The sequence below is a fragment of the Quercus suber genome, unplaced genomic scaffold (genome assembly GCF_002906115.3).
Source record: "Quercus suber isolate HL8 unplaced genomic scaffold, Cork oak 2.0 scaffold_317, whole genome shotgun sequence".
NCBI classification, from domain to species: Eukaryota; Viridiplantae; Streptophyta; class Magnoliopsida; order Fagales; family Fagaceae; genus Quercus; species Quercus suber.
Window position 1 is genome coordinate 337,200 of NW_027069772.1, and position 24,055 is coordinate 361,254.

Genomic DNA, 24,055 nt, shown 5'->3' on the forward strand with positions numbered 1-24,055 from the left:
ACAACAAACAAGAGCAACACTTAACACATCAAGACATATTCATCAACATATCAAATCATATCAAGTTTTCAATCAAAACATGATGAAACAAAGAAAAATAAAATTAAACAAAACAAAACATATTTCTAAGTATGAATAACATATAAATTAATTAAGAACAACAAAAATACAAATTATAAAAGGAACCAAATCAAGGAAAAGACATGAAGAGAGACTCACCTTGCTATGGAATACAAACTTGATTGATATTTAATCGGTCTCTCAGTGCCTACACAACAAGATTCAATGAGATATCAAAGTAAAAGAAGATTTCAATAGTTTATAGGTAATCACAACTCAAAAACAAGATTAGTTTTGAAAAGGGTTTTGAGAAATTGAATTGAGAAAATAGTTTCTGCCTTGGAACTAAATAAAGAGAGGTTTTTAATTTGTAAAAAAACATGTAAAGGTGTTGTGTGTGTGTTTTAGAAAAGAAAATTAGGGTTTTAGAGAAAATAGAGGCTGAAAAATGGCTTTCTCTAGCTACAATTTTGATTTGAAGCATAAGGTGAGTATTTATAAGCAAAAATAAGGGTTTGGGGGGTTGTTTAATGATCTCTGGATGTGCTCAAGGATCTATGGGCCGGCCCACATCAAATAATAATGTTTTGGGCCCTTAAAATGAAGTTTTAAAATTCAGAAAATCGGACTGTCCAATTGGCCCAATTTCAAACAGTCATAACTTACTCAACTTAAGTCCAAATTAGGCAAAATTTGTGTTCAAATTGAAGCCCAAGATGTCTACTTTCCAATTAGATAAGCCTTACTCAAAAAAATTTTGTGGAACAAAAGTTATGGTCGAAACAATGAACATAAGTCATTTTTCAATATCGATTTCAAAGCGATTTGAGCACTTTTAAGTTGTGATTACTTCCAAAATATCAAAATAACTTCAATTAATTTTTGTAGACATGTCAAGCTCATCATTGGGATCGGGCACTAAAGTTTATTAAGCGGGTACAAAATGAGATGTCTACACATCCTTATTCAATATATCAATTGGAGATTGTGATTGCCCATTCTTACACATTGCCCATTCCGACTTAAGTTCTCCCCAGTGTTTGGGTCCTTCTGGACTCCCTTCGATATAGCTAAACTCAAGCTTTTCAACCATGTAAATTTCAACATCACATCATCATCATAGGTAATAATAATTTTGCAATTTTTATTATTATTATTATTATTATAAACACTATTAGCATACCACATGTAAGTATCTGTTAGGGCTATGTAATTGGCTAATCATTTGATAAAACGCATTTTACTTGTAATTAGGTAGGTCTAAGTTGGGTTTAATATATCAAGAAGTATGTTGTTCAAACATATTAAGTGGTATCATTAAAGACATGAAAGTTGATCTAAAAAACAAGTGACGAAAAATTGTTTCAATAAGTCTCAACAGATGCTGCTACCAAAGTTTAATGGAGAAGTTCGACACAAGCTCGATCTATCAAGATCTAAGATTTCAGAATTTCTAGATCTAAAATTCGGCTCATGAGACTTGAATGATTAGGGTTTATTTTTTCACAACCCTAGCCATATATTAGACTTATTTTAAAAGTCATTAAGTACGGAAACAGAGAACTAGAACTCATATACTCTTTGCGTTTGTACACCTTAGGGTTTTATAACCAAGTGCTTCTTGATTTTCATTGTTGATGAAGTAAAAAAATTTGCAGCCAAGAACAATCATTTAAGTTGTTTGAGTTAGTCACAGATTGGAGATTTGTGCAACAAAGAAAGAAGACTACTACAATATCAAGTCCAATTAGGTATTGGAGTGAAGGTTCAACTATAGGTTGGTATTTTGAGATAGGCTAGGGTAATAGTAAGATTCCTCATACTTATAACCGCTTGATTATTGATTAGTGGATTCTTAGAAGTGGTGACCTTATATTCACCTAATGGGATTTTTTTGTCTTGCAAAAAGTTTTTCCCATTTATCAAAAAATCTCCGTATCAATTTAATTTCCATTGCATTTAGTTTATTTGATGATTTGTTGGTGCCTTCACGATTTGCATGTAATTTGACCTAATTAATCAATTTGGGCAATTAAATTAATTACCCGCGGTCAATCTATATTAACCCAACAGTATCTTTGGCATTACTAGTTTGAGCAGTAATGGATATTGGCTTCCAATATAGAAGAAATGGTAGAAACCAACAATTGAAGATTGGTAAACTATAATTTTTCATGATATACAAAAAAAATTATAAGAGAAACAAACGGCATGTTAAAAGGCACAATTCTTTGTTGGTGAAGCTAATATCAACGAGCTCTCTAATCATTTATATATCTATTTATCTATCTATATATGCTAAGTGGAAACTCAACTATAAGGGTACGTTTGATACACTGAATGAGAATTACGATTGAAATGGTAATCTTTGTTACTGAGAATAAAATGTATTGTAATTGAATAATTGAACATATCCATAAGTTTTGTTGTGAGTTATAATATTAGAATAATTTGGAAAACATCTTACTCAAACAATTATATTTCCAGAAAAATAATTTTTTTTTTTTTTTTTTTTTAAGTTGAGAGAGATGATTTATGTGCATATAGGAAGTTTGTATATTTGAAAATATATTAATTATTAAAATTATTACACCTACTAAGGATCGAGCTTATGAGTGCTTATTTAAAAAAAGTATATGATGTGGTAATGCTTGATTGAAGGGTGTAAACACAAGGTTTATAAATACCACCTCTTTATTAAATTTAATCTAGTCTATAGTGTTTTTTCAACGGTAAATAGTAATTTCCATTATAAAAAATGATAAATAGTAATATTAAATTTAGGTACACACATATATAAAAAATTACAACTTATCCACCTGTGGCTTGACTCGAATTTAAGTTACCTATCTATGATTTGAAATTTAACACTTTACCACTGATTTGAAATTTAACACTTTAAACTCTGTTTCATTAAACTTTCGTAACCGCCTTTTGCATTTGTCGTTAGAAAAACAGATTTTAATTTGAAAATATAACATAAAATAGATCAAAAAGCGAGGTTTAAAATTTTACAAAAGATGAATGAACATTGTTAAAAAAAAAAAAAAAAAATTCAAACAAATACAACTTAATATCAAAACTTCTCTCAAACAAAATTCTAATTGTGAAAGCTTTTTGTGACAAGCCCATCAAAATGAAGCAAACCCAACCGCAACCATCAAAAGGCCATTGTATCCAAGGTCGGTTCGGGCAGATTTTTTGGGTTTGGGCCATTTATATGGCCCGGTTCCTTGTAAATTTACTCTACTTTTTCTCTTCACGGAAAAGAACAGTAAAAAAATCGATCGGTCCTGGACTTCACGTAAACCAACAAGCTCAGGCCCACAATGAGCAGAGCTTTGGTTCCCAAAATGTGAAAGCTGAAAAGCGGGTTCAAATCCTCGTAATGATAATGAAGCCGACCCACTCAAGCCTGTAGTGGGCTTTTAGGAGAGATGGGGCTTAAAAAATACAGCCTTCTCAAATCTCACATCTTCGCTGCGTTGTTGTTGTCTCTCTCAAACCCGTCTTCGTCTTCTTACTTCTTTCCTACATTTCATTTTTATCACTTCCTCTCTCTCATTCTCAATTTTCGTTATGGCTTCTTCAAGCTCCAGAATCACAATCCCTGCCCTAGGTACCCTTCCATTTTTTTTTTTCTTCTTACATAAACACACTCCAATTCTCAATTCGCTTAATTTTACTTCTTTTCACACTCTTTAATTTCAAATTTATGGTTTTTTTGGTGCTTCCATACACACACACACACAGGCCATTCATGGCGAATCTCGCTAAGATTTACCCAGACTTGTCCCTTCAATTTTGGAATTGTAAGATTTGATATATTAATACTGCTTCAAATTACATGAAGTCAAAAGGGATGACATTCTCAAAAACTTGTATGTAGAAAACCCATTAACCATATGAAGTCAAAAGGGATGACATTACTATTTTCAGTTGTGTAAATTCTTTCAATATAATAACTTCCATTTCTTCTAGTTAGTGTTGAAGTCTGCTACTTTTTCAAGCTTTCAAATTTGTTGAATTTATGAGTTTTTTTTTTTTTTTTCCCTTTAAATTAGTTTTAACTAGTGGTTTGACTTTGTTTCTTCTTCATAGGACTGGCAGCAAGTTATTATTTGGTTCATGTTCTCAATTTTGTTGTTTCTGACATTTCCTGTTTTCAATTGGAAGGATTAACATCTCCTTTTTTTCTCCTGATTTCTGTGCTACCCCCCTCCTTGGTATCGTTATTAACAAGATTTGGGGCTGAAATTAGATTATATAGAAGTGCTTAGAATTGAATCCCAACTCTTTGGCTTTAAACACACCTTCACTCACTGCTTCCTGTAAGGCTAGGTAGAGCTTCTTCTTTCCACAGCTGCTGCCACCTGAAAATATGATAGCTCCCTCTTGATTTAAAGCTCGATAAGCAAAACCACTCCTCTTAGTTCTGTTGTTCTTGAAAGCTGCCACTTTTAGGATGATCTGCCAATTCTGATCAGTGAAGTTCTGCACTTGCTGGTGTTTGAAAGGATTGTTCTGTTGTGCATCCGATGAAAAAGCTTCTTGGTACCTGCAAATAAAGGATTGAGCAGTTAGGATTACTTTCTTAGGATTAGGCAGTTTTCCTTGGTGCAGAGTTAGATTCCTGTGATTCCAAATGGACCATAGGATAGTAAACATAGATTGCAAAAGAAACATTCTGTTGGCATCAGAAGTAGTGTTGTCCATAATAGCAGATTCCACCAAAAGCTTGACTGAGCAAGACACCAGATCAGAGGTTCTCATTCCTAAATTTGATCCAAGCCAGATGGCTCTAGCAAAGTGACGCTAAAGGAACAAGTGATTTATTGATTCCTCTTCTTCATTACAGGAGGCATTTGGAAGTTCAAGATTAGAATCAACAATGAAGACTTTGTTGATTCTAATCTTGAACTTCTCCATACTCAAGAATATTACTTATCAAATCATTATGTCTTGTTCTAAAACTATCAGTTATGATTTACTTTTGTTGGGAACTGTTTTAACTTTTCCTCTTTATTGATGCTTTTGTAGGCCCTTGCTTTAAGTACCTGCACTACCTTGGTTTCTGTGGAGCCAAAACTAATGGTTGAAACACAAAATCATGTGATGAAGGTACAAAATTTTGATAAGTTGGATTATGTGTCATTAAAAATGGGAATTTTACTCTATAACATTTTTTACTCTATAACGTTTGGGTTCTTTGCTTTGCCTAATGATTCGGTAGATGTTGTCAATCCCCTTATTGACAACCTTATCACTCTCTTATGTGCAATTCTTCTCACAAGGTATTCTAATCAAAAGGTCTTTGCTTTTCCTGACTTGCTTATTCCTTTGAAAGCATTAATTTCGTGTGTGTGTGTGTGTCTACATTTATTTTTAGTAAGACAAGTGAAAAATTCTATAAAATGAAGTATGAGAACAAGGACACTGGGTACAGGGAATAAAACAATTCAATCATTTTCTATTATACTCATGGTCAATTTCATGTAAAATTGATGACTTGGCAATGAAAACTGATAGGACAGATGATTTCTTCTCTTTCCACTACATCTATTCAAGCATCAATTTTCTTCTTTGGGGCTATAGAGAGTCAGGGTTTTGCACTTATCGTCACTCCAGCCTAGAAGTGGTTCAGATGGAGATGGGAACTAAAATTAGAAATGAAGTTCATGCTCATGGTTAATTTCTTGCGAAAATGGTGACTTGGCAATGAAAAATGATAGGAAAGATGACTCCTCCTCTTTCCATTTCTTTGGGTACATAAAGAGTCAGGGTTTTGCACTTTTGATCAATCTAGCCTAGAAGTGATTTACATGATGGAGATGGGAACTGAAATAAGAAATGAAGGGTTTGCAGGAAGGATGCTATAAATTCTAATTTCTTTACATCTCTGAGAATATGTTATTTATGATTTTTGTGCTTGAATTTACCTTCCAAATGAAAGTAACTGCAGTTCAATTAAAACAGTGCAAAAACAGTGCAAAAAAGAGACCACTGGTGTGAAATGTTGCCACTATTTGTATTTTAATTGTTCCACTGATGGTGTGACTGTTACTATTTACCTGGCAGTTGCAGCTGCCTTTTCCCTTGTTTTTATTTGTAAGTTTTTAAAGAACCAATTGTGTGTAAAGAATATAAGGATGGAGATGATAACAGCCACCGAACGGGGTTGGATTCATTTTTGTCCCAATATGATGTGCCGTTGCAGCTGCCTTTTGTGTACAGCTTTTTTGAAACCTATTCCCCCCCTCTCCAACCCCTTTCTTTTTTCAAAATTTTTCAAAGTACAAGTATATTTTAGCACACTTATATCAAAAAGTTTTCAACAAAATGCTAAATAAACCATTCTCAAACGAACACCTAATATCTAAATCTCTCATCGGCATTATTGTTATTCAATCGTTTTGGGCCAAATAAGGATAATGCTCTCCAATATTGTTCATTTTTATATTGATAAATTGTGTACCATGTAGATAGCTGTCTAGCCCCGTGTGTTTGATTCAAGTATTTTGGCCCAACTCTTATCTTGATTTTGTCAATATACCATTTGGACTCCTTTCCTATAAAGTGAGGCCATACTAAATGTCTGGAGCCTGATGAGCAAGTTTAAGTTATTGAGTACTTTCAATTACTTGTGATTTTTCAAAATTTTCTAATTTTATTTATCAAAAAAAAATTTACTTGTGATTTTGTTTAGATTTATAGGAGAGGTTTGCACTTCTTGTTTCTATCACTTTCTTTTTTAGACTGTTTCCATCACTTGATTGTTGTTAGTTTAATACCCTTTTTTTTCTTCCATTCCTTTCATTAATGTGTTTAAATGGTTTTAGCATATCAATGATTAAACCTTAATGTTCTCAATAATGCAGGGGTGGGCTTGGTTCCCTATTAGAGCAAATGGTAGAAATGTTGTATCAACACGTATCAGATGAGTCTCCGACTGTCAGACAGCTATGTTTGAGAGGACTAGTACAGATTTTATATTTTATACAAGCTGTAAAATCTCCATGTGGTGTTTAATTTCTCACAAGTAGATAACTGTTGAACCATTTGTATTATTCTTTACATTTTGTTTTTATTTTTTATTTTTAATTGTTAAAAGTTAAAAATTTGTTCCTTTCGCTATTTTGTTTTTTAAGTATTAAAAACTTGTCATGCATTGTTGTCTGCTCCAGTTCTGAAATAGGAACCTATAGTGTTGAGACTAGTTTGATAACTAACTACGCCCAGACATTGCTATCATTATTTTTAATAAATTTTCAATGATCAAATTATTTTCAATGATCAAAAAGAATCAAATTATTTCTTTTTTTTAAGGCTTTGACAAAATGGCTCAACCTAACAACCCAATTTGATCCCTATAGGTTGGGTTGCATTAGTTTTTATAATTTTCGTGGATTGAGCTGGACTAAAGATTTCTCAATATGAAAATGTTGGATAGGGTTGAAAAAATATCTAAGACCCAATTCAATCCGATCCATACACATCCCTATATCATCACTAGGAACCAATCTTCTATATCTTTGAGAAAGAATTCTGTTTCTAAAACACAGCCAAAACCAGCCCAGAAATGCAATTTTGTTTCATATAAAACACAGCAAAAATAAATGGAGCCCAGAAAAGGCAAGTGAGTGTACTTGGTTGTCCATGCCAGCAAGCTCTAGTGAAAGTACAGTAAAGAGATGGGAAGTAGACTCTTCCTCTTCATTGCTTAAAGGGCATGTGCTGTGATGACTAATACCTCTGTTTTTAAGAGCAAGAAAGGTAGGAAGGCTGTCTTGCATGAGTTTCCACACAAAGAGATTCACTTTGTGGGGGAGTTTTCTCACCTTCCAAATTAGCTGCCATACCTCTGTTTGAATCTGATGGGGTCTAACTTGAAATGGAGATTTTGAGCCTCATCCTTATGAAGAATCTTGTAGGCTGTCCTAACATCTTTAATCAGTAACTAAAACCTACGAGCAACTCATTTGACCCCACCCACCATACTAGTTGACAGGTAATTTAGGTGCATACACCCTAATGGACTAAGAAATTTATACACGTGCCCAGGAGCAAACTATTTAAACTCACTATTCAATAAAAAATTAGGATTTACACAAATAGACCTAATATTCTGTAATTCCAACTTTATCAAAATTAAATCTCAAAATACCAAAATATATTAAACTAACAAATTTAAACAAAGCCTCAAAATCTAATATAAATCAGTCTAACAAATTCAAAATACATACAGTTCTTAAATTATTAACAGCGTGTGGGTTGGGTTGGTTTAATAGGGATGAACATTGTGCTAATTTAAACCCAACCCAAGCTTCAAAAAATGATAATAATACAAAACAAAACAAAAATAAAATAAAATAAATTTAGAACCCAGCCCAACCCCCCAAAAAACCAATTCAAAATGTCTGGTTGAGTTGAGTTGGGCTAGTTTTGTCTAGTTGGTGAGTTGAATACACGTAGTACATCTCAAATAATAAAAAACAATGCTTGGGACATGATTTTTCTCAAAACTTGGTAAGGTTGTAAGGTTACTAGGGTTTGGGGAAGAAGACAATGGGTAAGGGCCAGAAAAAACCTCTATGTTTTTTTGGGTTTATTAGAAATTTCCAAATTCCATTAAAAGCTTACTAAATCCAAAATTCATCATGGTGTTTTCTTTATTGAGTGAAAGGAAAACATTGTGGTCTTTGTGTTGTGTTGCTAATTGAAGCTAACCAGCAAACATGCTTGAGCAAAAAGTAGATCCTCCAGAGAAGATAAAAAAAAATAATAAAAAGATTAGTTGCCTTGCCACAAGTAGTCAACAGTTTTAGTTGTCGGTAGATCTGAACTCTCTTGAATCTAAATTTCTATTTGTTAGATCCATCATTTTGGCAAACAATATTAAAAGTTAACTGTCAAAAAGTGTTGTCCACAGCGATGGGTATAGGAAACTTTAGATGGGGGAACCAAAGCAAAGAAATCCAGTTTGTTCAATAGGACATATGAAGTATAATTTTCTGATGGTCAAAGTAAAATTCCTGTTTATCTATCATACCAAATTGAAAAGTTCTAATAAGAGGGCTTTGGGGCCCAAGGACTGCCTTGGCCTCCTTCAATTCACTCTTTGCTTGTCTGTTTGTTGCTTTAGTCCATTTAAAGAATATTATTGTATGATAAGTAATAATCAAGAGAAAATTGTATTATTAAAGGCAATCTTCTACTTTTACTTTTACAATTTTAGTAATTACTATATAGGGGTGGCAATTGCGTTGATTTTGGTGGGTTTGGTTGTATTGTGGCTAGTATTGTCTTTATATAAGTTGTTTGTTGGTTATTACTCATGTGGCTAGCATCTATTATATTTGTTTTGATGGCTGAATCTCGGTTGTTTTCCCCCAATTTCTGTTATTTATGCTTTTGATAATTTTTAAAAGCAAACTACTATAATTAAATTGAATAACCAGCCGAGCTTAGTAGCGTGAGCTTGTAACCAAGTGGGGCATTAAAATAGTTGAAATACTTATAAATTTTTTTTAAAAATTGAATAAGCACGTCAATTGGAAGCTTCTTTTACACTTGGAGAAACATGGATTTAAGAAGCAGTGGAGAAAATGGATTTTTTTTTTTTGTATTTCCACAGCTATATTCTCTATTTTGGTAAATGGGAGTCCTATTGGATTTGTTAATAGTTTATGGGGCTTACGACATGTTGACCCACTGTCGCCGCTCTTATTTGTAATAATGATGGAGGTATTCGAAGGAATATAGCTCAAAGGGACCCACCAACGTGGGAAACCACCCTCTCATCATGACGACCCCACTAAGGGAAGTCTATAAATAAAGACCAATGGGTAGAGGGCAGGGGGTTGGAAAAATTGGGGAGAGAGAAACACGAGAAAGGTGAGGAAAATTACTTCTTGGGGAGAATGAAATCCAATCCGGATTTCATAGGGAGGGGCTAGTCACACTGTGACGTTCTTGAGAAGGGTAGGGATACGAGAAAGGAAGTCGGATAGAAAGAAAAACTTTCATCTATCTCCTATAGAAACTGCTTCGCCATCTTTGGGGCCTCCCATTGTTGGATATTCTTGACCCAGAATACTGTATATGGGCAGTATTTTCAAGGGTTTACAGTGGAAGGAAGGGCACTGACCTATTGATGATCACAAATCTTTTGTATGCATATGACGCTTTGATTTTTTTATGGAAATGGCAGTACAAATGGGATATTTGAAATGCATTTTTCTGTGTTTTGAAGCTGTGTTTGGCTTAAAGATTAATCCAAGTAAATTGGTTCCAATTGGAGATGTTCCAAGAATATCAGCTTTGGCTGAGATTTCGGGCTGCAAAATCTTTGCATTGCTCGTGAAATATTTGGGGCTTCCCTTGGGGGCTAGGTACAAGTCCAAAGAAATATGGGACCAATGCTAGAGAAGATGAAAAGAAAGTTTGCAGACTAGAAGAAGCTATATTTATCAAAAGGAGGCCGAACCACTTTGATAAATAGTACTCTCTCTAGTTTGCCCACATACATCCACTCTTTATTCCCCATGCTAATTAATATCGTTCATCATTTTAAGAAATTACTGTGAGATTTTCTTTGGGGAGGTCTGGAAGATGATGTTAAATTTCGCTCGGTAGGAAGACATCTTGTGACCCAGTTTGATATGTTGGATTGGGCATTAGGTCTAGTACGCTTTACTAATGCATTGTTGGGAAAGTGGCTTTGGGCTTTATGTATACTTTGAGGAATGATGTAGAAAAATGATTTATAAATGTTCTTATATATATATGATAGAGAAGCTCTTTGAAGGAATGGTTTGTAAATGTTCTTATATAAATGTTCTAATAACGCATGAAACTTGTTCTGCAGTCCATAGCAAGTGGTGCTGCTGCTGCTGCTGCTGCCGCCGCCGCCGCTGCCGCCGAAGCTGCTGCTGCCGCCGCCGCCGCCGATGCCGCCGCTTTGCGCAGGCGTGGAGTTAGGGGCAGAGGCAGGCGCTGAAACTTTTGGGGGTTTATGTTCGGGCGTTTGTGGATTTGAGTCACTATGAGTTTGTATTCATGTTTGTGTTTGTGTTTGTGTTTGTGTTTGATTGTGGAAACTAGCTGAATGTTTGTGGATTTGTGTTCATGTTTGTGTTTGAGTTTGATTGTGGAAACTAGCTGAATGTTTGTGGATTTGTGTTCATGTTTGTGTTTAGAGTTTTATTGTGGAAACAAGCTGGATGTTTGTGGATTTGTGTTCATGTTTGTGTTTAGAGTTTGATTGTGGAAACTAGCTGAATGTTTGTGGATTTGTGTTCATGTTTGTGTTTATGAGTCCAAGATATAAAAATTGAGCTGCTGGGACCCACTGATCTTTGTGGATTCGTTTCTCAGTGGGTTTATGGGTAGTTTATGGTAGTGTTGAGTTTGGGGTTAAGATCGGTGTGTTTGTAGGTTGTTTATGGTGGATTTGAGATCGGTGGTTGCTGGGTTTTTGTGGGTTGCGGTGGTTGTTAGTCTATGCATTTAACAGTGGTGAGTTTGTGTAGCAGCTTGGTTAATTGGTGGTGGTAGGAGGCTAGGCAGCTAGGTCGATTGGAGAGAGAGAGTGGTGGTTGTAGGGTTTTTGTAGCTGGGTTGTTCTATAAAGTGGTGGTTGGGTTTGGCTTCTTTGGTTCCTCAGTGGGTTTGTCTCAATTGTGGTTAGTGGGTTGGTGGGGAGAGACAAAGCAGCTGCTTCACACAGGTTAGAAGTGAAGGGGCAAATAGCCGTTATACAAGTGGGTTCCACCAATTGAGATCACAGATGCATTTCCAAACCAAAAACCAAGGGGATTTTAGAGTGAGTTTAGAGTGCCAAACAAGATCTGGAATGAGTTATGAGAAAAAAGGAAATTGGAACTGAGACATGAGATTGAGTTATAAGCAAAGAAAATTGAGATATGAATTATGAGATATGAGTGAGGCTAAAACCAAATAGGCCCTAAGTTATGTAAGAGTCAAGATAAATGGTTTATAAGAGAGCTACTTGATCTACCCCCGTTTATAAGAGTCATAAATTTGATTCAGAGTTTTTCAAGATACTCATCCTACTAAATATTACATTATAAATGCACTTATATCATATGGATGAGTGACAAGATAAATGGTTTGAATTAGACAATGCATTTCTTATAGTCACCATATGATCGTTTTTCCATTGAACTTGGTTCTTAAGATCTCTTCATTCTCATACATGACTCATGACTTTTTGGGCTTTAGTCTTATTCACCTATGCAGACTCTAACTATTAACCAAGGTCGTTTCATCCTCGTACATGACTCATGACTTTTTTGGTTAAATTGATGCCCATGAGCATCCTTTTTTAATGAGAAGCCCACACTACACCGAATGGACTTGTAAGCAAATAATCACTTGACTCTTGAATTTGGGTCCAAATGTCCAAAACTCCCTCACCAAACGAATCAAGTTTAGAAGGTGTGGCTTTTCTCTATCAGAGTCGAAGACCCTTTAACTAAATGAAATGGGCTATAGGAAGAAAAATCTTCACTCAGGAGCCTTTTAAGCAATTCAAATTGGCTGGCCCAAGTTTTTAATTAGTACCACCCAATCCAAACAACAGGCAAAAAATAGTGAGACCCACTATTACTCCCAATGCAAAAAGGTAGGGTAGGGAAAATTTATAAAAAAAACATATAATAATAATAATAATATTTTTTATTTTTGCTTACCTACTTTTTCAAATACACTTCAACGCTATATCCTTTCTCTATCTCAATCAAAAAAAAAAAATTTTTTTTTTTATATTTCTTTATTCTTCCTTTATTCATTCTCACAACTATATTTAAAAAAATTTCCAAAGTAACATTTTTCAAATTTTCCAAGGTTTAATTTTTTTAACTGTCATATTTTTCAAATGGACATTGCTTTTTTAATATAAATTGTAACCTGAAATTTATCAAATTTATGTTAGTCTTTGTGCAAATTCTTTAAAAATTCTCTGTAATTTGAAATTTATCAATTTTATGTTAGTCTTGAAATTAATCAAATCTTTGTAACTTGGAATTAATTTATTCATTAAATTTAAAAACCACTAACTGTTGTCTAGTTCTTATTTTTTACATTATTTTTATCATTTATTAACTTAAAATTACCCTTTCCATGTTTTTCCCAAAAATTAAAAAACTGTATAATTTTTTTATAGGAACTTATCTAATTTTAAAAACCACACATTTTCATTCTAGAAAAAGAAAAGAAAAAAGCCAAGGCATTAACTCAACCATTTATTACTCAACCACACATTTCCATCGTTTCCTTCACCCTACCATTTATTTTGTGCTTTTACAGTTTTACTCTTAAATTATAGAGGATTTTGTGTTTACCGATGAGATGCTATTATCTCTCTCTTCCCCCCCCCCCCCTTCTTTTCATGCCCTCACCTTTTCTGTCATTCTGGAAAAAAGGACCTATGATTGTTTCTTCAATCTAGAGTTTCAATAGGAAGAAACCTAAAACAATGAAGAATGTGACATGACAAATCTGGAAGGAAGAAAAGGAAGAGAAAAAAAACAGAAAATATACAAGAAAACATAACTGATCTAGAAAAAAGAAACAACGAGCACAGGTATAACACAGACACACGTTCATCATAGCAACAGATATAATAGATATGAAAGAGAAAATATAAAAATAAAAAGACATGGAAGGAGGCAAAGATCATACCTTCAACATCAAAGATAGGTCTTGACCGGCCAACAAAACCTCAGCCTGTTAATTTTGTTCTGCCTTACCACACGAGCGATCTACCCATCCTCTTTGCTCTACTCAGACCGCCGATGTACACATGGTCTGATCACATAGCCAGCAGGCATCTCTGAGGTGTTCTTAAATAATTTTATTAATGAGAAATGGAACAATCAAATTATCATATAAAATGAAAGACAAAGTTTAGCTACAAATTTGGTTGTAGCCTAAGGTTACAACCTTACTCAATAAAATAAACATTGCTACATATTTTGAAAATCTAACCGGTAAATTGCATGTTCTTTACGCTCTTAATACATATGTCAAATTTTATGTCAGTCAGATATTATTTACTATATGATCTATAAGCTTATATTTTATGCATAATTTTAAACTACAAAAACTTGAAATTTAAACTATTTATTGATGACATAGCTATTAATCTTTAATTTTCTATAAATTTTGCAAGTATAAAGAATATAAAAAAAAAAAAAAAAAAAGATATAATCCAATGGTAGTTTTATCAAAATTCACCTCCAATACAAAGATATTGAGTAAGTTATAATCAATTTTGTAGCTAAACTTGGTCCTAAAATGAAATATAAAAAAACTATACAATTCATATATCATTATATAATCCCTACTTTTGCAATTTTTACACAAAAATAGCAATTTAAGTCGTTTGAGTACTTCCATGTAATATCCTTTTTTAAATCTCCAACATCGATAATGCACTATGACTAATTAATAATATTAGTTAATAATTTAATCACTTAATAACTATAAGTCTATAGTCTACTATGTTCAACATCAACTACTAAAGTAACTAAACAAGTACCACAAATATATTATATCATACTTCGTTTTTCTTGAATGAGCTTAAAAATACGAGGACATAGCAATATGGTATTTGGTACTATGTAGATATCTAAAAGGGAAATAATAGAATAGGGAAATAAGAGAATAAGAAGAAGTTGTGTGGGTTACTTTTTGAAGGAGGAAAAATAAAAATAGAGAAGAACTAGGAGGTTGTGGGTTTCAAGACAAGTTACCCTCAAAATATTTTTATTTTGATAAGTTATACTAAAAATATGCCTAATTAATGTTTTATATTAGAGAGGTGCTACATCCACAAGATTCTTACAACATTTTCACAACAAACCATATGTAACAAGTAGTTATTGGTTTTAGAGAAATGCTATGTCCACAGCATTTTCACAACATTTTCTCAACAAATCCTATGTGTCAAGTTGTTACGAGTTGTTATTGATGGCGTACAAAAGTAATTTCAGTGGTAGGTTCAAATTAGAACCAATAACGACTAACCACCTATGAATTGATGAGAAAATATTGTAAAAATGTTGTGGATGTAGCACCTCTCTTGATCTTAATTTGAATCTGCAACTTAAAATCACTTTTTTCTCACCCATAACAACCAATAACAACCTACCACTAAGAATTTAATGTAAAAATGTTGTGTTAAAAAATGTTGTAAAAATATTGTGAAAATAGCATTTCTTTTCATATTAATAATATCAATACCTTATAGTTTTAGTTCAGTTTTGGTAATTTTTTTTAATATAAAAAAGTTCCAAAAAGAGCGCTTAGTTTAATACATAGACTTGTTACCCGTTGCTTTAAATTGTGGTGCTGTGAGAAACTTTTATCTTATGCATTTGGAAATTGTTTATTTCAAATAGCTTATTTGCATAATGTGAGAAATAATGTGAGAAAAACTGACTTATTCTCAAAATATTGAAACTTAAATTATTATAGATAAAAACTAAGACAAAAAATAGTGTGAGACCCACAAATTTGGAGATGAATTTATTTAACTTACAAAATGTAGTGATATAGTATTTTCTATTTTTTGGAATTTCAATTGTGAGGAAGACCAAATTTTTTGAGTCAATTTTTATTTTGATTTTTTTTATAGAGTTTTAACTTTTGGCGTCAGCTCCTGATGATAGCTCTTTATCATCAAACTAAGACACCAATCGGTTTTTGGTGTAGGTGAAAATTGAACATCATATTTCTTATTCAACCATTAGAGACTTTACCAGGAAATTCATATAGAAAACATGTTATACTTATTTGTAAGAAAAATTTAACTAGATAATCTAATGTACATTATCTACTAAGGTCATAATCACATACCAATATATATATATATGTATATATATATATACATACATATACACATACATATATATATATATATATATAATCAAATATTTATTTCAAAAAAAATGACATCATGCTCACAATAGAGAACACTCCAATCTTAAAACATAATCACATACCAGATATTAAAATGAAGCTATCTGCTAGTATTATTGTAGGTTGAATTCCGCTATAAAGTATTTTCAAATCTAAAACCGAGGATTGAGGCATAGGGCCCAATTCAAGCATTTGAAACGAAAAAGTGACACTTGCCAGGAAAACAAATAAATATAATAAGCATATAATTTCCCAATTATTCCAAATGCAAAAAGGTAGGGTACATAGGGTCTCGTGGTACGTAGTTTACTACTTTTCATTATGTTAAAAAGAGACTATGCAGTACATTACGTTAAAAATTTTAAAAATAAATAATAAATAATCAAAATACAGAAGTAGAAGCAAGAAAATGAAAGCATCTCTAGGACTCTATACTATTTGGAGAGTCACTAGTTACTTTTTATTTTTGCCTAACTATTTTTTCAAATACAATTTTTTAATAGGCTCTCTATCCTTTCTCTATTCCAATTTTTTTTCTTTTTTCTTTTTATAATATTTCTTTATTCTTCCTTTATTCATTCTCAAGAACTATATTTTTTAAATCTTCCAAAATAAAAATTTTAAAATTTTCCAAGGTTCATATTTCCTCCCAACCTTCTTTTAACTGTCATATTTTTCAAAAGGTTATGCTTTTTTAGAATAAATTGTAATTTGAAATTTATGTTAGTCTTTGTGCAAGTCTTTTAAAAATTCTCTATAAATTTGAAATTTATCAATTCTATGTTAGTCTTGATATTTATCAAATCTTTGTAATTTGGAATGAATTCATTCATTAAATTTTCTTTAAAAATTCATTAACTGTTGTTTAGTTCTTATTCTTAAGATTATTTATTATTTATTAACTTATAATAATCCATCTCTATTTTTTCTCAAGAATTAAAATACTGTATAATTTTGTTATGGGAACTTATATAATTTTAAAAACCACTCAAAAAATAATAGTTAAAAATTTAAATAAAAATTCATTAGTGTGCTTCACTGATCAGAGGGATAGAAAGACGCTGCAAGACCGTTGGAGGGATCGCCGAGAGTGATCTCTCATACTCCAATTCCTCTTCACCATAACCATCAACTCCCCTGAAAAATCCAAAACATAACACTTTTAAACCAAACTTTCAGCTCGGCGTTCACCTTGTTTTTCATGCCTCACTCTGAAAAGATAGGACCTATGATAGTTTCTTTAATATAAAGTTTCAATAGGAAGAAACCTAAAACAACGAAGAATATGAAATGGCAAATCTGGAAGGAAGAAAAGAAAGAGAAAAAAAAAAAAACCAGAAAAAATAAAAAGAAAACACAACTGATCTAGAAAAATAAAAAGAAACAAAGAACACAGGTACAACACAGACGCAAGTTCATCGTAGCAACAGATATAATAGATCAGAAGAAGAAAAAAAAAAGAAAAAGGAAGGAAGCAAAGACCATACCTTCTACATCAAAGCATAGATAGGTCCTGACCGGGCAAAAAAACCTCAGCCTGTTAATTCCGATCTGCCTCCCCACACGGCTGCGATCTACCCACCCTGTTTGCTCTACTCAGATCGGCCGATATACACGTGGTCTGATCTGATCACACAGACAGCAGGCATCACCGAGGACAGAGGTGTTCTTATTTTGGAGAAACTCGCTGTGTGTAGTACAAAAAAAAACTCCTAAAAAGGTCAAACAGCGTTTAGAGACAGACACACATACGTAGATATGTACAAAGAGGCCTTCCACACTGCTATCCGATGAATCTGGACAGAAAGAGACGATCTAGAGAGAGGAAGAAGGTGTAAGATGTGTTTAGAGAGGAGGAGGCAGAAGGTTGAAGAAGAAGAATAATAATGAGAAAAAAAAAAAGATGAATGAATGAATGAGTCAGGAGAAGTACACGCGCAACGTGATAAGAGAGAGAAAAAAGAGATCTAGGGTTCAAGTTACTTCTCAAAAAAATGTAGGGTTGAAGTTACTTCTCAAAAAAAGTTGTTACACGCACATGTAAGCCATGCGACAGTCTGACCCCTTTGTCAAAATTACCAAAAAAGACATGCAGTTTATTTTGGATTTTTTATTTTCTTTATTTTTTTATTTCTTATAGAGTAAAGAAATATAATACAGCTGTCATTCTAAAACTATGCGTCAGCTTTTAATATATATATATAAATAAATAAATGATAAATAATATCATTTCAACCAAAATAATTTTATTAATAAATATCATTTTTTATTTATACGGTTTAAAAATTTTAATTTACTTTTGATTTTATTTATTCTTTTTTTTTTGGACGGTTATTTATTTTTTTCTTATTTATTATACTATATTTTAATTTTATAAATTTAATTTATATCTTTTCTCCTTGAATAAGAGTGGCTGACATGACAAATAACAAAAATTAATTTTTATCACACTAACAAAAATTAATTTCATTTAAGATACAATGACAATAATTAAATTGACAAAACATTAAAAAATAAAAAACTAAATTAAAATATAATATAAAGTATAATAATTAATCACATAATTTTTTTTTTTAGAATGGATAATTAATCACGTAGTTAAAATACATAGTTTACCCCTACTTTTATAGGGTAAAAGCATAAGAAAAGAAGTATAACTTAGAAAAAATTTTATGTTAATTTTTATTATGACCGAATTTTTAATTAAATCATTTATAATGTGATAGATTCTACTACATATTCATATTGAATTAAAAAAAGTTTAATCACAAAACTGAGAACCTTTTTATTTTAGTCTTGAAAACTTTGCAACCAAAAAAAGAAAAAATAATAATCAAAAGAAATTTAAGCGATAAAAACGTAATAAAATAATATCTAAAACAATTACCTTGTATATGAAGCCTACCTTTGCAAAAGGAGATCTATGATTGATCTGCAAAACAGAGCAAGAGAAGATAGATTAGACTGAATTTTTTGCAGAGATAGAACGAGACCAAAATATATATATATATATATATATTTTGCAGAGAGACAGAGAGAAGCAAAAAAAAAGGAGGTTCGGATGAGTGTAAGTGGTGGAGGCGTTCTAAGATGAATGAATGGGCTTTAGGTAGGAAGGATAACCTAGTTCTGACTATGTCAAACACTAAACTGTTTCTTATATTTCCAATCCATTATTATACGGGTGCCCTTTGATAACCTCAATGTACATTCAGAGGGTGTTTCGGACTTTTCGTTATTAAAAATTGATAACTTCACCCTTTTCATTAAACTCAGTTACATAACTCTTTTTTTTCTCTGATCATGACTACTTCACATTAGTTTGTTTTTTCTCTGATCATGACTACTTCACATATTACGTAATAGGATCTATTTGCTAGATTTGGAGACTGCCACATCTTTCTTTTCCTTTCTTTTTTTGGCTAAACCATTTTTCTTTTATTTTTCCTCCTACTTTGAGGAGTACACTGGCATCAATTATTATTTATATTTATTAGCCTTTAGCAAAAATATACTACTATTTTTTCTATGTAGAATTTTGAATTTATTTTATAAATAAAATAAAATAGAAACTGAAACTCAATATATAGTAATTAGAAAGTTAAGGTTATATTTGATTTGGAGAATACTCAATTTTCAAATTCACCACTCTAACTCATTTTTCTCATTGGCACTCCATGGGCTAGCCCAATAACCCAACCCATTGCCGAGCCCAATAACTCAAAATTCATAACAAAAATATATATGGGCACTCAATAGGCTAGCCCAGTAGCTTAGCCCGTTGGCTCAACCTATTGATCAGCTCAATAACTTAGAATTCATAACAAAAATATATAGGAGGTGTATGAGAGATCAATCTTAAGACATTATAGAGGAATTTCTTAAGAAAATTCCCCCCACCACCAAGATATTCAAAGTGATAGTGCTAAACTTAATTTATTAAATATATATTTTTATAGTAGTCTAGCAACTTTGAATAAACCATTTGACACTTTTTTTTATTAATGATAAAAATAAAATAAAATAAAAACCATTTAAAGCCTTAATAAATAAAAAATAGAAAAAAGGTTTTCATCAACAAAACAAAAATTAAAATAGATTTGACTGGAAAAAAATTGTAATTAAGTATTAAATTATTTGATTATTTCCTTTTTAAAAAAATAGATTAATTATTCCTTTATATAAAAAATGTTTCTTTCCTTACAAAAATAATAAAATTATATGCTAACACAAGCCCATGAGTAATCCATTAGGCCCAACTTGGTAGTCCAACCCGTTAAAGATAAAATAGCCATTGCCCATGGGCTAGGGTTTTCTCTTTTGGCCCAACTCGACCCGGTCTATTAACTAGTTGATAGTCCACTATGGCTAGCCCATTGTGCTCATGGGCCAAGTAAAGATGGGTCGGGCCGGCCCGACCCGGCCCATTGATGATCCTTATGCTCTGCCTTTGTCTCTCTTCTTTCTCTCTTTTCTTTTTAGTTGTCGGGTATTACACTAAATGAGTTTTCCTCTATTTTCCCTCCATTTTCAATAATATGATTTCAAAAAATTTAGTCGTTCAATAGACTAAGTTCTCCAAACTCTTTAACAATACCCAACTCCAAAATTTTCCTAGAAGCATGAGTGAATTAGCCAGGCAGAAACTATAAGGTAGTTTATCAAAACCATAACTCAGCCCACTTCATGATTATTTTCCTAAGTTATACACGTATTGTATGAACCTGCAAACATTACGCATCTTTCATATATTTTTTCCTAAGTGAGCACACGCTTACATGCCATATTGCACATCAATAGCTATAAACAAATTTCTCTTACTAAACAATGGGTGATTGGGTCAATCTCTATAATGGAGTGGATAGAGAAACAAATAAAAACTAGTCACTAACTCGCATGATGCACGGGAAAACTATTGAGTATATAACATGTACCACAATATATAATATTATATGATACACGAGGAAGAAATATAATTCATTGAACAAACATCCAAGAGAAAAAATCTATAATTAAATAGACAATCAAATTCTTTCAGTAATACAAAACTATTAACTCACTAAAAACCAATTTGAAAACCTTTTTCAAAAACCAAGATATAATTCATTGAACAAACATCGAAGAAAAAAAAAATCTATAATTAAATAGACAATCAAATTTTTTTCAATAGTGCAAAACTATTCACTCACTAAAAACCAATTTGAAAACCTTTTACAAAAACCAAACCACCTTCTTTTATTAAGAATTTCAATAACCAACAACCTAACCAATATCACCCTCAATCAAAGAGTTGTTTTCCTCTGAATTAGTGTATGTTAGGCTCCAAATTAAAAAAAAAAACGAGTTTATTTTACTATTCAGCTTATTTTTGCTACTATTCATGGGTCCCATTATACTTTTTGGTACTATTTATGGGTCTCACTGTACTACTTCAACTAACTTTTACATTTATCTACAATATTTTCAACAAAAAGTTTTTAGTTTCAGCAAAATAAGCGGATCCCAAACAAACCCTTACAATCTGATAAATTGGGAGGCATGACTTTGGACAACTTAAATATTGAGAATCATACAAGAGAGAGCAACATTGTTAGGAATAGAAGTTGTCTATCAACAATGGCTTAAAAGCTAAGAGAGAAAGGAATAGAAGTTGAGTGTTATTTTTGTTATGAGAGTTCATTACAATAAAGCGATATATTGTACATTAAAGGCTTCATCATCCTCCGCAATTTAGAACATGCAAATCATGAGTGGACCTTATTGTGAAGGTTAGCATTAACAACCTGAAAGTTTTTTTTTTTTTTTTTTTTTTAAAAAAATTAGACCTTTTGAACGGTAATTTGAACTCTAGTAGAATAACCTACTAATAATATAACGAAATTGATTCTTGGAAGACATTATGGTTTTACTATAAAAGAGACTAAAATATTGATGATAAAGCACTAACATTTGATCTATGTTTGCCAAGGTTTTAAAGGAGACAGCAAGTTAAAATATTAATCCAGTTTTGGCTGCCGTAGTCACAAAAATAAAAAGGAGAAACACATGAAAGAGTTATGATATTTTCAAAAGATTTTGTCAGACTACTTTTAAAATTTAAATCTTAAAAGCTAAAAAAAAAAAAAATCAAATTATTGTAGCAGTATTACTTGGGGAACCACTGTGTTACAAACTTTATAGTATTGAAAGTGATAAGATCATCCCCATCTTTATAAAAGATCTACGCCAAAGGAATGAAAGAATTACCTTATCTAAAGGGCATTTGAAGCACTCAGAAGATTCATTATCTTGTGAAAATTGAAAAGACCTTTGAACATTAAATCAGAGCATTTGATATCCAGTCCTCAACTTCAGAGTTATCAACACAATAAACACTGTTTCTAGTACCTGTATGAAGCAACAAAATTGACATCAATGTCCAACTTTGAGGCATAAATGTGAATATTTTTAAAAATAAAGGAACACATTTGTACATTATACTAATTTATGCAAAAAAGTACATTAGTCATAGTTTGGAACTTAATTTGGAGTATATTAACCAAATGATTGTAGTGTCTTATGAATAAGGACTACCCTAACCAAAAATGTATAATTTGTAGTGTCTTATGCAATCAAATTTACAAATTTGTGGGTGCAAATGGCACTCTTAAAATCCAAATTGACTTCAGAAATAAGTATTACTCAAACTAAAAGCCAATTGACTACAATTATTAAATTAAAACTGAAACATAAACTAAAACTGAATAAAAGTTAAAACGAAAAAGACATAAACTTGTACAAAAGAGGTAGAAGGTTTGAAAAAAAAAGGGGACAGAGTGGAGACAAAGAAGGCTAGCGTTTTAGGTAGCCAAATAATTATTCAACCAAACAAACGATTAAGCTAAGCTAAATCGGATATGTTAAAAAAAAAATCCTAAATAGCAAAATAAAATTGAATTTAAAGATAAAGCAAAACCTATAGAATTGTTGTCAGATTTTGAGGATTGGGAAGCTCTTCAATACTATCTCCACTACGAAACCTATACATATCCACAATAATTTCTTACAAAACCTGTAGAATTTGACTTTTTATTAGTGTTTCCTTGACTTCAACAAAATATAGAGGAAAAAGGGTTAGGAATTGAAATCCCTAAATTGACAAAAAACCTAATTGAAGACAATAGGAAAAGAGATTAGTCATAGATTAATTGAGATATACCTATAGAGAATGGTTTGATATGGAAGCCGGGTTGGAGATTGAAAATGTTGGCACGCATGAGGGGCACTCATGGTCATGCTTAGGTCTACATTTGAGAGAGGATAGATAACAATCTTTTGCTTGATTTGTTAATTGTTGTTTCTTTGTTGGTTCTTTAAGTCTACTCACAAAAACTATTGAAATAGAAAATGGGTTTGTTTCAAAATATTATCAGGGTTTGCTTTTGGAGTAGAAAGAGTGGTTTTTTAATTAGTTTATTAATTAAAAAATATAGTTATGATGTGTAAATTTGTGAGAGCTTCAAATCCTACTTGGCAAGCTCTTAAAAAGTTTTTTTTTTTTTTTTTTTTAAGTCATAGAAAAGTCAAAAGCTTCAATTTTATAATATATATATATATATATAGATTTTTTTTTTGTTTTTTTTTTTGTTTTTTTGTTTTTTTTTTTTGTTTTCAAATAGAAAGACCTTTCACACAAGGAGTTTGAAGAATGCGAATACTATCAAGCAATGGTGCAGTGTAGCTCAGAACTGTTGGCTCACGAAGAAAAATGCAAGAAAAAGGTCAGTTAATTAAATCCATTTACATTAGTAGGAAACCACCATAATCACTGTATTGTCCATGAATATCACCTGAAAATAGATAGAAAACATTCACAGGGTTAGCCAATTCAAATCCACAAAATTATCCCTACTTCACTATTATAAAAGCAAACTCCCATTTCTAATTGCAACAAAACACTCGCTTGAAATCATATCATAGTGTCATCAAGAACATCATAGGCCCTAGTATTTTGTTTATTTATATGAAGTATAGGGTATTTTTGTGATTCAATAAGTAGGGTTTCAATTGA

At 31.9% G+C, this 24,055-nt stretch overlaps 1 long non-coding RNA gene across 1 annotated transcript; it reads right to left on the reverse strand.

Annotated features, from left to right (window-relative positions):
* Positions 1-3,755: 3,755 nt before the first annotated feature.
* Positions 3,756-18,001, reverse strand: LOC112022915 (uncharacterized). Its single transcript, XR_002883983.2, has 3 exons — positions 17,493-18,001; positions 13,765-13,915; positions 3,756-4,618 (listed from the first exon to the last, which is right to left on the reverse strand). It is a non-coding gene; the product is annotated as an uncharacterized LOC112022915 (long non-coding RNA).
* Positions 18,002-24,055: the final 6,054 nt, after the last annotated feature.